The 13834-nt window shown below is 37.8% G+C and overlaps 1 protein-coding gene across 1 annotated transcript in view; it reads left to right on the top strand.

The window, feature by feature from the left end:
* The window catches only part of SSRP1 (structure specific recognition protein 1), a 1220984-nt gene that overhangs the window by 311910 nt on the left and 895240 nt on the right, over positions 1–13834 (top strand). The gene's annotated exons all lie outside the window — the stretch shown is intronic.

The following is a 13834-nucleotide window of genomic DNA, read 5'->3' as shown; positions in this document are numbered from 1 at the left end:
TTCTTCTTTTCTAACTTTCTTCTCTTCCTTTTTATTTTTTCTTTCTTTTTATTCAATAACTTTGCTTTCACTTATCTGTAAGCAAATGTCTTATGATCAACTATGTCACATATGTGATGCTTTTTCTTTAAATAAATTTTTAATGTAAAATGAACTATTTTGTCATTCAGCAAGATGTGGTAATAATTTTTTACAATTTAATTAAAGGATTTTATTACCAAACCCTAGTGTTGAGCTGTAGAAAAAAGTTTTAGTACTGCTGGACTTACATAAGCAATAAAATCAATGGTAAACCATTGTGCACATAAAAACGAAGGAGGGGAAATGATTTGGCAACAATGGAATGAGTATGAATGAGGGAAACCTGAGCAGCTTCCTCACCTGAAATCAACTTCATCTTTGAACAGACTCTTCCCTTCCTTGTTCATTGTTCTTTCTCTGCTCATGACCTTCTGTTCTTCCACTGACTGCAATCTCAGACTGAGAGTGTAAAACAAAAGCAACTGCGCTAAAGGGAGAAACTGGGCAACTACGGTATTTTATTTCTTTGCCCCATCCCCAACTGTATCCTAGACTAACTATGTGGTCCTGAGTAAGTCTCTTAATATCTCAAACCTTCCACATTTTTGTTTATTTTTATACCCTCTCTCCCAGTCCCCAATTCATTGGTCTGGAGCAATAGTACAATGGGTAGGGCTCTTGTTTTGCAAGTAACCATCCAAGTTTGATCCTCAGCATCTCATATGGTCCTCCAGAACAAAAAAAAAGAAAAAGAAAGAAGAGAAAGAAGAGGAGGAGGAGAAAGGAGAAGAAGAAGAAGAAGAAGAAGAAGAAGAAGAAGAAGAAGAAGAAGAAGAAGAAGAAGAAGAAGAAGAAGAAGAAGAAGAAGAAGAAGAAGGAAGAAGAAGAAGAAGAGGAGGAGGAGGAGGAGGAGGAGGAATACGAGAAATAGGAGGAGCAGGAGGTGGAGAAGAAACTTGTTCACCTAAAGACAGAAATTGGAGAAATTCTAATTTCATAAGTATATTTCTAACTTATTTGCCTTTTTAAAAGTTCCTATATGTGGTTACTAAAACCCAGGGAGGGTTGGGGACTATCCTTTGTCTATTGACTTCTGGGACTAGCACAAGGCTCTACCTAACCCCAACATTGATGCATCCAATTAATGGTTGACCTGGATCTCCAAGAGAGAATAATGCTTATATTGTGAGGTGTTATATACAATGGCACCTTTAGGAACCGGAGCGATGGTGCAGCAGTAGGGCATTTGCCTTGCAAGCGCTGACCTAGGATGGACCGAGGTTCGATCTTCCGGTGTCCCTTAAGTTCCCCCAAGCCAGGAGTGAGATTTCTGAGTCCATGGCCAGAAATAACCACTGAGCATCACCGGGTGTGGCCCAAAAACCAATAAATAAATAAATAAGTGGCACCTTTAATATGAGAATTGAGAAAGTTTCTCTTCTAACCCCTTTTCTAAAAGCATGTTGAGCCTTCATTAACAATGAATTGAATTTGAAGTCTACTTTTGACTTGTCCCATGAGCAGTCACTGCTCTTCCTTCGTCAAAATAATTTCATAAATCCTCCATTTCAAACCTCCCTAGGGAAAAATATATTTTAATTAAAGGAATTTTTCTATGCCTTATCACCTGGAGATGAAATAATAGGAACTGATTCACCTCGAGAAAGATGAGGCCTATGTAGCTACCAGCTTGCTCTCCTGGGGTCAGGTGCTTGATCAAATTTCTTTTATCTTTAACACAGAATAACTTTAGAAAAAAAAAAGTAGGACAAGTGAATTGCCTAGAGAAATAAATGGCACCATCTGCAATTGGCATGACCCTTGCCAGTCTCTAAGACTGAGCAATTGTGACAATTATTCTTAACACTTGATGCACAAACATTTTTTATAAGTCTCAAAATATCCACGTAAGAACAGGTCAGAAGGACAAGAACTATAATAAGATAAAGACACTCTTGAGACCAAGGCTGAAACTTACATGTGTACATATTGTGCAAATTTCCCTCAATGCACACACAAAGACATGCATCTATACATGTTGACATGTATGGAGGACACAGAAGAAAACTAGTGAAAACCCACATATTCATACACACATTTGCTATCTTCAAGAATATTGTTGATTACAATGAAAGGAGAAATAGGTAGACATTTTTATACCAGAATAGAAATTCCAGGAAGTTTATTTTCAAAACATTGGTGTTTGCATTTTTTATATTAGAATTTCTGATTCTCCTTGATTTTCCGTATTTTTCTTCAAAGTAATTACTACCTTCAAAAATAGTATGTCATTTGTGTTTTAGCTATTGAGTCATTATTCCTAGGCCAACTCTGATCAGAGCTGCTTCCAATGATTCTTTCTACCCCCAGCCCTCCTCTAAAAAATATACAAAGAATGAAATTTTCATAGGCTCATATTTTGAAATACCTTTGACTTTTGGGGGCAATATTCCATTTGTTTTATTCATTTTGTCCTCAGGACTCCATGAAGAACAGAGATTATGTGACTTTCCTCTTCTTCAGAAGGAGTGGCATAAGCAGAGTTAAGGAGAACAGGACATAAGTAACCCAAGGTCATTCATCTAATACCTTTATAGCTTTACAGAGATGTCATTAGAATCTTTCAAAGCATATGTGAAGCACTCAAACTACAGAAATTATTATTTTGTTTTTCTTCTATCATGTTTTTTTCCTGTGGAAAATGTATTAAATTACCTTCTTGGTATTACCAGCTGGCACTGTAAATATTTTTATGACTCCTTTGCCTTTCCTGCTTCCTTGTACTGCCAGAAAATAAAATCACTCCTCTTATTAGTGCCCTAGCTTTTACAAAGACATGGGAAGATCCTTTTCTAACTATCATTGAGCAGCAGAGATACTTCATAATGCAAGATTCCCACCTATTGCCTGCTCCTAAAACAATTGCAATAGTATGTATTAACTAATGATATTCTTTATAGAGTTAAAAGCCTAGAATACTTGGATTTTATTATCCTTACAACCCACTATTAAAATAGAAATGTTCATGAATAGATTCCTGCTGCCTACCAAAACTGTGAAATTTAGGTGAAACAAATAGAAATTATTAGATTTCTCAGTTCTTCCAACCTATCCTCACAACAACCTATTAGCCTATAACCAAATAACTTTTTTAATCGAGACCAAATAGTTTCCTTTGTCTTGCCCTCAATTAAAAACCTCAATTGAAAAGATCAAGAAGATAAAACAATAGTACAACAAGTAGGATATTTCCCTTATATACCCCAAGTTAAATCTCTGGCATACCTTATGACCCCTCCAAAGCCCACCAGGAGAGATCCCTGAGCTCAGAGTCAGGAGTTAAGTCCTGAGCACAGCCAAATGTAGTCCCAAAACTAAAACCAAACAAAACACAAAGAGCAACCTATATTTAAATAACCTGGTATTTAGCCAATAAGAACTCTAATTTCTTCATTCCTCGGGGTACCTGATCTGAGTCCAGGTGATAACATGATAGTTCAGAGGTTCCTTTGCCAACATATACTAAAGGATGCCAGTTTCTCCTCCTAGGTCACAGAAGAGCTCTGCCACCTCATTTTCACAAATGGTACAATGTTTTTCTGTCTTCTGAAGTATGTTTTTACACATTATTCCTATTATCACTGATTTTATGCTAGTTAATACATCTGGGTAAAGACATTCAAGGTTGGTGGGATGGAGTAATGAAGAATTAGACTAAGGTGACATAGAGACAATAGTGGAGAGTCTGGGCACTTCGGTGATGGTGGAATGCAACATCTTTGTACATCAATACAAAAGGTCAAAAAATACATACAGGTCAATACTACTATGTTACTTAAACACCCAGATATATCCAAGACTGATTCTGAACTCTGTGCTCAGAATCACTCTTGGCTCAGGGCCTCTGTTAGGATCAAACTTGGGTCCACAGCATGCAAGGTGAGAACCTGGCTTGGCTCTTAGCACCACCAGGTGTGACCCCCCCCAAAATAAAACAAAATAAAAATATTGGAAGAGATTGGAGGAAGCTTAAGGTAAAACATGTAAACTCTAATTTCTACACATAGGTAATAACCTGTCTTTGCCACTAAACACAAATAAAAATATAACAATTTGAAATGGTTTATTATAAGAGTTTGCAGCCACATTGAGTTCTAAGTCAGGTTGTTTGTTGAAAGAAAGTGAAAGAATCTGAAGCTGAAATGAATCACTGTTGGCACCCCTGAGACATGAGAATGAAAATCTGGCTCCCTGTAGTTTCTAGAGCCTGGTCCCCATGAGGCTTAGATGCGACTTCACTATTGTGACCACAAAATTGCTTATTTTATCTTTACAATCTACTTTCCCATTTCTACTAGCTAGTTTAAGTAGATTGCCATGCTCCACAATTAACAATCCCTGACTAAGAGAGGATGCTAGGGTGGGTATCAGACAGAAAGTAAAGTCTGCAGAGGAGGAAGAATATCTCATTCACCATTTGGGTGAAGTATTTAGAAGAATATCAGCTCTATCTTCTCCCTAGTTGAATTTGCTTTCAGTAATGAAGTTTTCAGAGTCCTTCAGAGATCTCCAATCTGTTCTCAGAGCCTCATCCTGATATACCAGTGAGACATGGAAGAATTTTTGTTTGCTTGGGGGTCACACTTGGTGGTACTCAAGGGTAGTGGACAGGAGACCATTTGCAGTGCTGGGGATAAAACCCAAGTGTCCTGCTCATTGTACTTTCTCTCTAGCCCCCAGACATTCCCACTTCTTTTTGTTTTTTAATTAGATTTTTTTTGTTTTGATCAAAATGGATCACAAATCTTTCACAGTAATATTTTAGGTACATAATAATAATGAATCAGGGGCATTCCCACTACCAATATTGTCCTCCCTCCACCCCTATTCCTAGTATACATTCCATATCCCCCTAATTTATCCCCCAGTCTGCTCTGTGTCGAGTATGTTGTAAATTGAGTATCTATTCTGTTGTGGTTGGCTTTGAATTTGGTGCTTAAGTTTGATCCTTTTTTTTTATTTCTACTTAATGTTCATATGACTGTTTGGTCTTGTTACCCTCTATTATTTCTCCCTCCATTAGTGAGGTGAAACAAGCTGGTTCAAGTTGTGTGGTTCTGTTTGAAGGAAAGAGAAAATAAATAATAAAAATAATAAAATAAAATGGGGTGAAAATAAAATGAGAGGAGTCCTTTTAGGGGCTATATTTATCATTTTAAGAGCAGGGAGGGAGAAGGAAGAAAGATATAACAACAATACAAAAAATAAATATATAAATAAAATAAAAGATTAAAAAAATCAAACAAAAACCTCCAAAAGCACCAAGCAATATATACAGTAACCATACAATAACCACAGTCCTGAAATAAAGATAAAACAAAGCACAAAAGAAAAAAAAACAGCAACAAACAACAACAATAACTCTATGGAATAAAGAGGCCTTGTCCCTTCCCTGGTAGTAATCATCAATCAGTTAGGAAAGTTATCTTGGATTAAATCATAAATAATTTCTCCAAAATGCAAAAGTACACTTGTCTTAAGGCTAGCCATATACTTGAACAGTGAGTACACTTTCTGTTACACTTTCTGAGTACACTTGCTGTTTTGGTTGAACTTTCCTTGCACACAGTTGACCCAGGTTTGATCCTCAGTTTCCCAAATGGTGCCCAGAGGTCTGCAAGGAATGATTCCTGAGTACAGAGCTAGGAATTACCACTGAGCATCACTGGATATGGCCCAAAAACAAGACAAAATGTTTTAAGTTAAAATTTTTATTATGGGCCGGGAAGGTGGCGCTAGAGATAAGGTGTCTGCCTTGTAAGCGAACGGACCTCGGTTCGATCCCCCGGCGTCCCATATGGTCCCCCCAAGCCAGGGGCAATTTCTGAGCGCTTAGCCAGGAGTAACCCCTGAGCATCAAACGGGTGTGGCCCAAAAACCAAAAAAAAAAAAAAAAAAAAAAAAATTTTTATTATAAAATATTTGTAAATATATTTGGGTCAAGTATTGCAAATGAGAGATAGAATGGTTAGGAGACCATTCCGAGACACTACGTGAAGAAGTGAGCTGAGATATAAGTGTCAGAAAGAGAAGTCCTGGTAAGTCTATATATAGAGACAGTCTATATATAGACTGTATATAGAATGTACAGAGACTGTATAGAGACTATTTATAGAGACTATATATAGACTGTATATATAGATAGCCTGGGAAGACTTGAAACTAGAATTAGTCAGATCAAGTATTTGGGAGATGGGATGGAGCCAGATTAACCATAACTGGACAATAAAGAATATGGCTTAAAATGAGAATGAATTAGTTGACTGGGAAGAATTAATTACAGTCTTATATACCCTAATTTGGTCTTCACCATAAGAGAAACCAAACTACTTAATATCCTCAAACTATAACAAAAGTGAAATAATAATAATAGTTCTATTTGTTTTGATAAAAACTATTCTACTAAAGGAAACTAATTTTCTATAACTCACTCCTTTTGTTTTTGTTTTCTTTTGTTTGGAGGCTACATCCGGTGATGCTCAGGGATTATTCCTGGCTCTGTGATCAGAAATTACTCCTGGCAGGCTTAGAGAAGGCACCATATGGGATGTCATAGATTGAACTCAGATTGGCTGTATGCAAAGAAAATGTCCTACCCACTGTGCTATCACTCCAGCCCCTATAACTCACTCCTTGTGTGTCTAAATTGGTAGTCACTTCACTACATCTTTGGAAAATACAGAGATTATTATCCCCAAACCGCAGTTGAAGAAACTGAGACACAAAGTTTGTTCCACCTGTTTGATCCCTCATGGGACTGATGGAGGTAGGATAAAACCTCAGTCTGTTTGACATCTTGACTATGCTATTATGTAAAGACCCAGACTAACTACCCAGGCTTGGCTGTTGCAGGAACAGAGGGACTTAAGACTAGGTAGGGAGAGGTGAATGAGAAGGCACTGACTCTGCTGTTGCGTGTCCACTCCTCAATCTTACAGACCGTTAATGGTCAATTTTAAGTGTCAACTAACTAAATTATAGCACCCAGTTGTTTAATTAAACGTCTATCTAAATACTGCTGTGGGTGTATTTTTTAGAAGTGATTTAAATGCTTATTTAAATCCGCTGACTTTAAATAAAGCAGATTATACTCCAGAAAACAGGAGGTTTACATCCTAATGTTGAAAGATATAAGAGAAAAAAAACTAAGATTTCCCAGAGAAGGAATTCTGCCTTCAGACTGAAACTACAGCATCAGTTTTTTTATGGCCCTGCCTGTTTTGCAGATTTTAGACACAGCTTCTACAGTGAAATGAAATGATTCCTTTTTAATGTGATTGATAGATTTTAGGGAGTATCAAGGGGCACAATTTCTTTGGAATGCAATATAACAGTTGCCCAAACAATAAGATTTACCATAGGATTCAGAAAGTTCACTTCATTCAAAGGAAACAAAAACACTAATTCCAAAGCATCCCTGTTTGTGGCAGCTTACTTATAATAATCAGACTGGAGAAAAAATATCCAAATTTTCACCAACAGATGAGTAGACAAGATTTAGTTGAGACCTGAAAAGAAATCCTGAGATCTGGGAACATGTTTATCATGTGGAAGGGCCAGGCTCAATCCCCAGCACATCATCCCCTGAGCACTTGTAAGGGTAACCCCAAAGTCCCAACTTCAGGAATGCTTCTGATCACCTCTGAGTATTTCCCCCCAAATAAAAATAAAAATGTGCTATACATACATAAATACTATCCAGGTGTCAATAAAGATGAATTGTCATTTGCAACAATATAGATGGAGTTAAAGGAGGCTAAAACTAAGTGAGATAAATCAGAAAGAGAAAGATAAATATGGAATAATCTCGCCCATGGGTAATATAAACAAAGCAAGGGGCAAAACAATCCTCCTTCATATGTAGGATTTAAAAAAAAGCATAGTAAGGAAACAACAAAGGTATCAGAACTTGAAATTTAGTCTACAAAATTGAGCTTACTTGGGAGGGGAGTTAGGGATCTCAATATAACTATCCAGAGTGAAGGAAAGTGGGCACTCTGACGATGGGTACAGTGTTGGAATAATGAAATGTATAAATGTAGTATTGTAAATCACAATACCTCCATAAAATGGTAATAATAATGATTTTTTTTTTTTTTTGGTTTTTGGGCCACACCCATCGGTGCTCAGGGGTTACTCCTGGCTGTCTGCTCAGAAATAGCTCCTGGCAGGCACGGGAGACCATCTGGGACACCAGGATTCGAACCAACCACCTTAGGTCCTGGATCGGCTGCTTGCAAGGCAAATGCCGCTGTGCTATCTCTCTGGGCCTAATAATAAATTTTTTAATCTAAAATTTAGCCTTGGTTTCAACTAAAACTGAGATTGCTAGACAGGGACGTTGTATGGAGAACAAAGAGTAGAGAGAGCCCACCAGACAGTGGAATGGGAGTTAAATACTGTTTGGGTCCTATAATGTGACAACTCATTTTTGTACAGGTGTGAAAAAGTACTCCTGAACCATAAAATAATGTAGGTCAATGTAACTTCAATTCTTGAAAATTAAACATTAAATAAAAAAACTAAAACAAAAATCACATCAAAACTCAAAAGATAACACTACCATATCCATGTTATCTTAAGTATAATTTTTAATTGACTTGATGATGAAGATAAATATCAGGTAAGATACAGGGAAGAGAAATGCTCTACTGGTTTCCTTTGAAGAATCTTAATAAAGATCTTGGCATCCCTATCATCTAAGCCAAAGATTCCCAACTTAATTTGACCTGCTACTCCTTTTTCTTAGAAGAAATCACTCAGCATCCTTCCCTCTGCCACATCATCATCACTCAATCTATTTTCTGTAAGTAAACAGAAAGTCTCCCTACCCCATCAGTCCTGTTGGATCATTCCAACACCCACCCCAGGCATGGGGGTAGTATCACTCACTTTGGAAAACATTGACTAAGCTGTTAATTATAGGAATCTAACAGCTCAACTAGCAAAAAGAACATCACAGTAGGAAAATTACCTTGTTTTACATAAAAGTCAGGCTCAGACTAGAGTATAGGTTTAAGCAGTAGATCACATGCCTTGCATGTATAAGGCTCATGGTTTGACCCACCCACCAGTAGTACATGTCCTCCCCTGACCCATTATACCACCAGCTGTGACCCTGGTAGTTTAAGGTCTGGTAGCCGGAAGCACTGCTTGAGTCCCACAACAATTATGATGAAAAATAATTCAATTTCAGGCTGGGAGGTCAGACTATCAACATTTAGCTCTGCTAGTGGTTATCCAAATGAGCAACTCTCTTACCATTCATGTACTTTCTGTTCAATCAATGGAGATCCTCCTCTAAGTATTTATTTCTGAAGGCAGCTGTGAAACTTACACAGTAGAATCCATATAAAATGCTTAGAAAATACCTATGGCAATTGTCTCTATGGTTGATACGGTGAGTTAATTTGCTAAGATAGTCCAAGTTTATCTTCCCACAGTTCTGGGCAGTTCTGAACTGTCTGAAGTTAAAACTCCAAGAATCAGCTGAGTTGGTGATTTCTGTGAGGAATGATCTGTTTCCGGGTCTCTCGCCTTAGATTGTAGATGGATTTTCTTTGAGACTAAAATAGACTTCCTTTATATTGGGCTGGAGCAATAGCACAACAGGTAGGGTGTTTGCCTTTCATGCAGTTGACCAGGTTTTAATTTCCTACATTCCAGATGGCTCCCCAAGTCTGTCAGGAGTGATATTTGAGTGCAGAGCCAGGAGTAAGGTCTGAGTACTGCTGAATGTGACCCAAAATCAAAAACAAACAGGGCCGGAAAGATAGCATGGAGGTAAGGTGTTTGCCTTTCATGCAGGAGGTCATCAGTTCGAATCCCGGCGTCCCATATGGTCCCCCGTACCTGCCAGGAGCAATTTCTGAGCGTGAAGCCAGGAATAACCCCTGAGCACTGCCGGGTGTGACCCAAAAACCACAAAAAAAAAATCAAAAACAAACAAAAATCATCTTCCCTTATACATTTCTCTTTATAACAAATCAACTCCGCCAATAAAAATAGGTATTAGAATGTCCTTGGTTCCAACTAGACTGCAAGTTCCTTATTGTCTATGGTAGAAAGGGCTTCTCTAGAATTCAGCCTTAAGATGGGTGTTTAATAGCATGTGGTTTATTTGGGAGGTGATTTCAAAAAGTTCAAGCAGGAATGAGAACTAGGAAAGGGAAGGACACCAACACAAAGAACACAGGGCTTTAATGAGCAACTTCCTGATAATATTAATGAGACACAGAATCACAGAGATATCCAGAAAAAGTATATAGAACACCCCTCAGGTTGACCTATCCTAAAAAGGAAGAATCTAGAAACGTCTTTCCAAGTCCTATATTCCTTGAGAATACTCCTAGAATTTTAATCATCTCATTTACCAAACTAAAGAACAAATTCTCAGGAAGAGATTGACTGGTATTTATATTAATGAAAGGTGAAAATGTCTGTGCTGAGAATGATTCTCACAGTACCTACCTACCATGTTGGTGGAGGTCACACCAAGACAAAATCCAAGGCCTCAGACAGGGAAGGGGCCAAGTGTAAGGTCTGGCTTTCCTACAAAGAGTTCCTTTTTAACATTCTCAAAAAGTAGGGTGAGAAGTTCCAGTGAAGAAATCCTTTGGGAGATGGGGGGCTACAAGTAAAAATCCATCTTTCCTTACCAGTGTATTCAGCCAATAATGCATAGAAATTTGCAGCCAAGGTTGGTTAGGTTGAGAACAGTAATGATTGTCTTTTCTTTTTGACACTCACCAAACAACAATTCATCATGTTGATTTTTTTAAATATTCTTTTGGTTTGGAGGTTTTTGTTTGCTTGGTTGGTTTGGTTTTGGTTTTTGTACTATAAGGCTTAGTTATGATTCTGTTCTCTGAGATCACCCCTGGCTGTGCTTGGGGGACGCTATATAGTGTGAGGATTGAACCATGGTTGACCTATTCAAGGCAAGCACCTTACCCCCTCTATACTATCATGATCTTTCTTGTTAAATCAACTTTGGACTTTATTAGTAAATGAAAGAACCAGTAACAAAAGTCCCCATATCTCCAGACAATGGACTCATAGTAGGAACTTCTTACTCTTTACTTTCCATTTTTGAACATAGAAGGTTCAGTCTAAAAACTTATTTTCTCTCTCCCCTTCATTCTTCTCCTCTTCATTGTCACTTTAAATTTACTCTTTCTTTCCTCTTAGAATTACTTATATAACTGGTTCAAATTCTTATTGCCAGCTATTAATATTTATTGCCATAAAATGATGGTAGATTGTATATAGCAGACTAATTCCACAGACCTTCTTCTTTCCATCAAATCCTAATTCTTTCTCAATCATATTTGCTCTTTTCATATGCTGAATCATATTATAATGATATAGTGACACAATTAATAACCCTTCACATTTATATAGCTCAGGAAATTAGAATCAAGGGGAACAAAGTTTTTAAAGGTCATCTTGTCTATAAACTGGGTTACAAAGTCCCTCATTTTTCTGAGACAGGGATTGGTAGACCACAGAGAAACCCACTAGGTATATCTGTTTAGTCTGAAACATGAAAAACCAAGAAACTTTACATTCAAAATTTTAAATTTCTAGTTTCTCTTTAAAAATGTCAGTTTTATTGCAGCATATATGGTAACACTTGGCTGGATCTGAGAGACAATTTCTCCTTGACACTGACCAGAATCTATATATTCATTATTCCTCACCCTTTCCCATTGAGTCATCTTTAGTTCATATAGCTCAGTAGCCCTTGATGGTTGCATGTTCTTTAACATTCCATTGGAAAATGTACAGAATCCCAAAGGTTACACTTGAGCAATCCTAGGAAATAAAAACCCTCATCTTCAAGCACAATCCAGTCCTGGTTGAGCAACTCATCCCAAAGAACTCTTTCATAAACTCTGAGGGATAAAACATCTTCCATTGCCTTTGTCCATCTAATCCTAGACAAAATAAGAGAGTTCCTGCTATATTATCCTCAGAAAAACATCCCCAGTTTTACACTCATTTACTAAATGGTTCCTTTACCATTTTTCATTTTCAGTACCTGGTTCATCCTGCAGTTAATATATAAAATCAAGAAAAAAAATGTTCCCCTGAGAGATTCATCTCAATGCTTGGTCATCTAGAACTTCACTCAAGTACTAATTAAAGGAATGTTTGCTAAACACTTAGTAGTTTCCAGGCACTGTTCCAGTCCCTAACATGACTTTGGCAAGGGGCAAACATTCAGTGCCTGCCTTCCTGAGGACTCCTGTTCCAGTGGGGAGATACTGTTACTCAGCAGCCTCCCAGAGCAATGCAAAGTTCCACTGCGATCCGTGCAAAATCAATTCCAGATGAATTCAAGAATTCAGACATGAAAAGAAAAATGAAGTTGTAATACATGTAAAGGAAAACATGGGCAGCTCATTATATTTACTTAAAGAATCCTATCTAATCACAACAGGAAACCTTGAAGCTACAAAGGAAAAAAAAATAGAAAAATCTATGTTAAAATTTACAGTTTGGGGATGCCATAAACAACCTCAAAAGGCAAACACGGACGACAAAAGGACTGATTTTTCTAATATACTAATTACTCTTCCAAATCAGTCAACAAAGGACATAAAAAATTTACAAAATAAATATGAATGTGGCAAACAAATGAGATCATTCGGAGCCTCATTAATAATGAACAAAACACAAATTAAAATAATGTGCTATTTTCCAAGTAAATACTGGCCATGATGTTAGAAAATGGATATGCCCCCTTGCTGCCATCAATGTAGAAGGGAGCTGATGTTCATGCTTGAAACAAGTCTCTGGAGGGATTAGTAATTAACTCATTGTACATTTTTTTGATGATGCCATTTTTATTATTTTCCTCTTTTGTTCCTTCATCCCACCTATCCCATCCCTCCAGGGTTTACAGAACTAGCTCACACCTGCACCTTCCTGATGCACAGACTAACAGGCTTGCTGTTAGTCTACTAACAGCTGCTACTCAATCTACTACTTTGGGAACTCTGGAATGTTATTTTCCTGGCATAGATTTCCACACAGCTCTTCTCATTTTGCTTTAATCCCCCAAAACAGGCAACCCAAGTTTGGTTAATTCCACTGTATCCTTGACAAGTGTTGCATGAAGTTGAGTCCACTGCTAATATATCCAGGGTCCCCAAATATCTCCCAAATTGAGAGACTAACTCCCCTTTTCAGGGAGACCTTGGCAATTATCGTCCGCAATAAATGATCCAAACAAAGAGGTTTTGGGGGACAAAAGGTTTGGCCAAAAAAGCCTAATCCTCCCTGGTTCCATCTCTCTCCTTTCCTGTCTCTCCTCTCTGTCTTTCTCTCTGTCTCTGTCCCTCTCTCTGAGTCTCTCTGTCCCTCTCTGTGTTTCTCTGTCTCTTTCTCTGTGTTTCCCTGTCTCTCTCTGTATCTCTGTCTTTCCCTCCTGTCTCTCCTGTCTTCTTTCTCTGTCCTTCTCTTCTCTCTGTCTCTCTCTTCTTTGTATCTCTCAGTCTCTCTGTGTTTGTCTTCTCTTCTGTTTCTGTCTCTCCCCCTCTTTTCTGTTTCTGTGTCTCCCCTCGTTTCTCTTTTTTTCTCTATTTCTTTCTCTATGTCTCTGTCTCTTTCTGTCTTTCTCTTCTCTCTCTGTTCCTTTGTTTCTGTGTGTCCCGTGTCCCCTCTTCTGTTTCTGTGTCTCCTCCTCATTTCTCTCTTTTCTCTATCTCCCCCTCTATGTCTCTTCTCCCCCTTATATCCTCTCTGT

This window comes from Suncus etruscus, chromosome 9, assembly GCF_024139225.1.
Source record: "Suncus etruscus isolate mSunEtr1 chromosome 9, mSunEtr1.pri.cur, whole genome shotgun sequence".
NCBI classification, from domain to species: Eukaryota; Metazoa; Chordata; class Mammalia; order Eulipotyphla; family Soricidae; genus Suncus; species Suncus etruscus.
The sequence above is the reverse complement of the archived record's forward strand: the minus strand, read 5'-3'. Positions and strand labels throughout refer to the sequence as shown.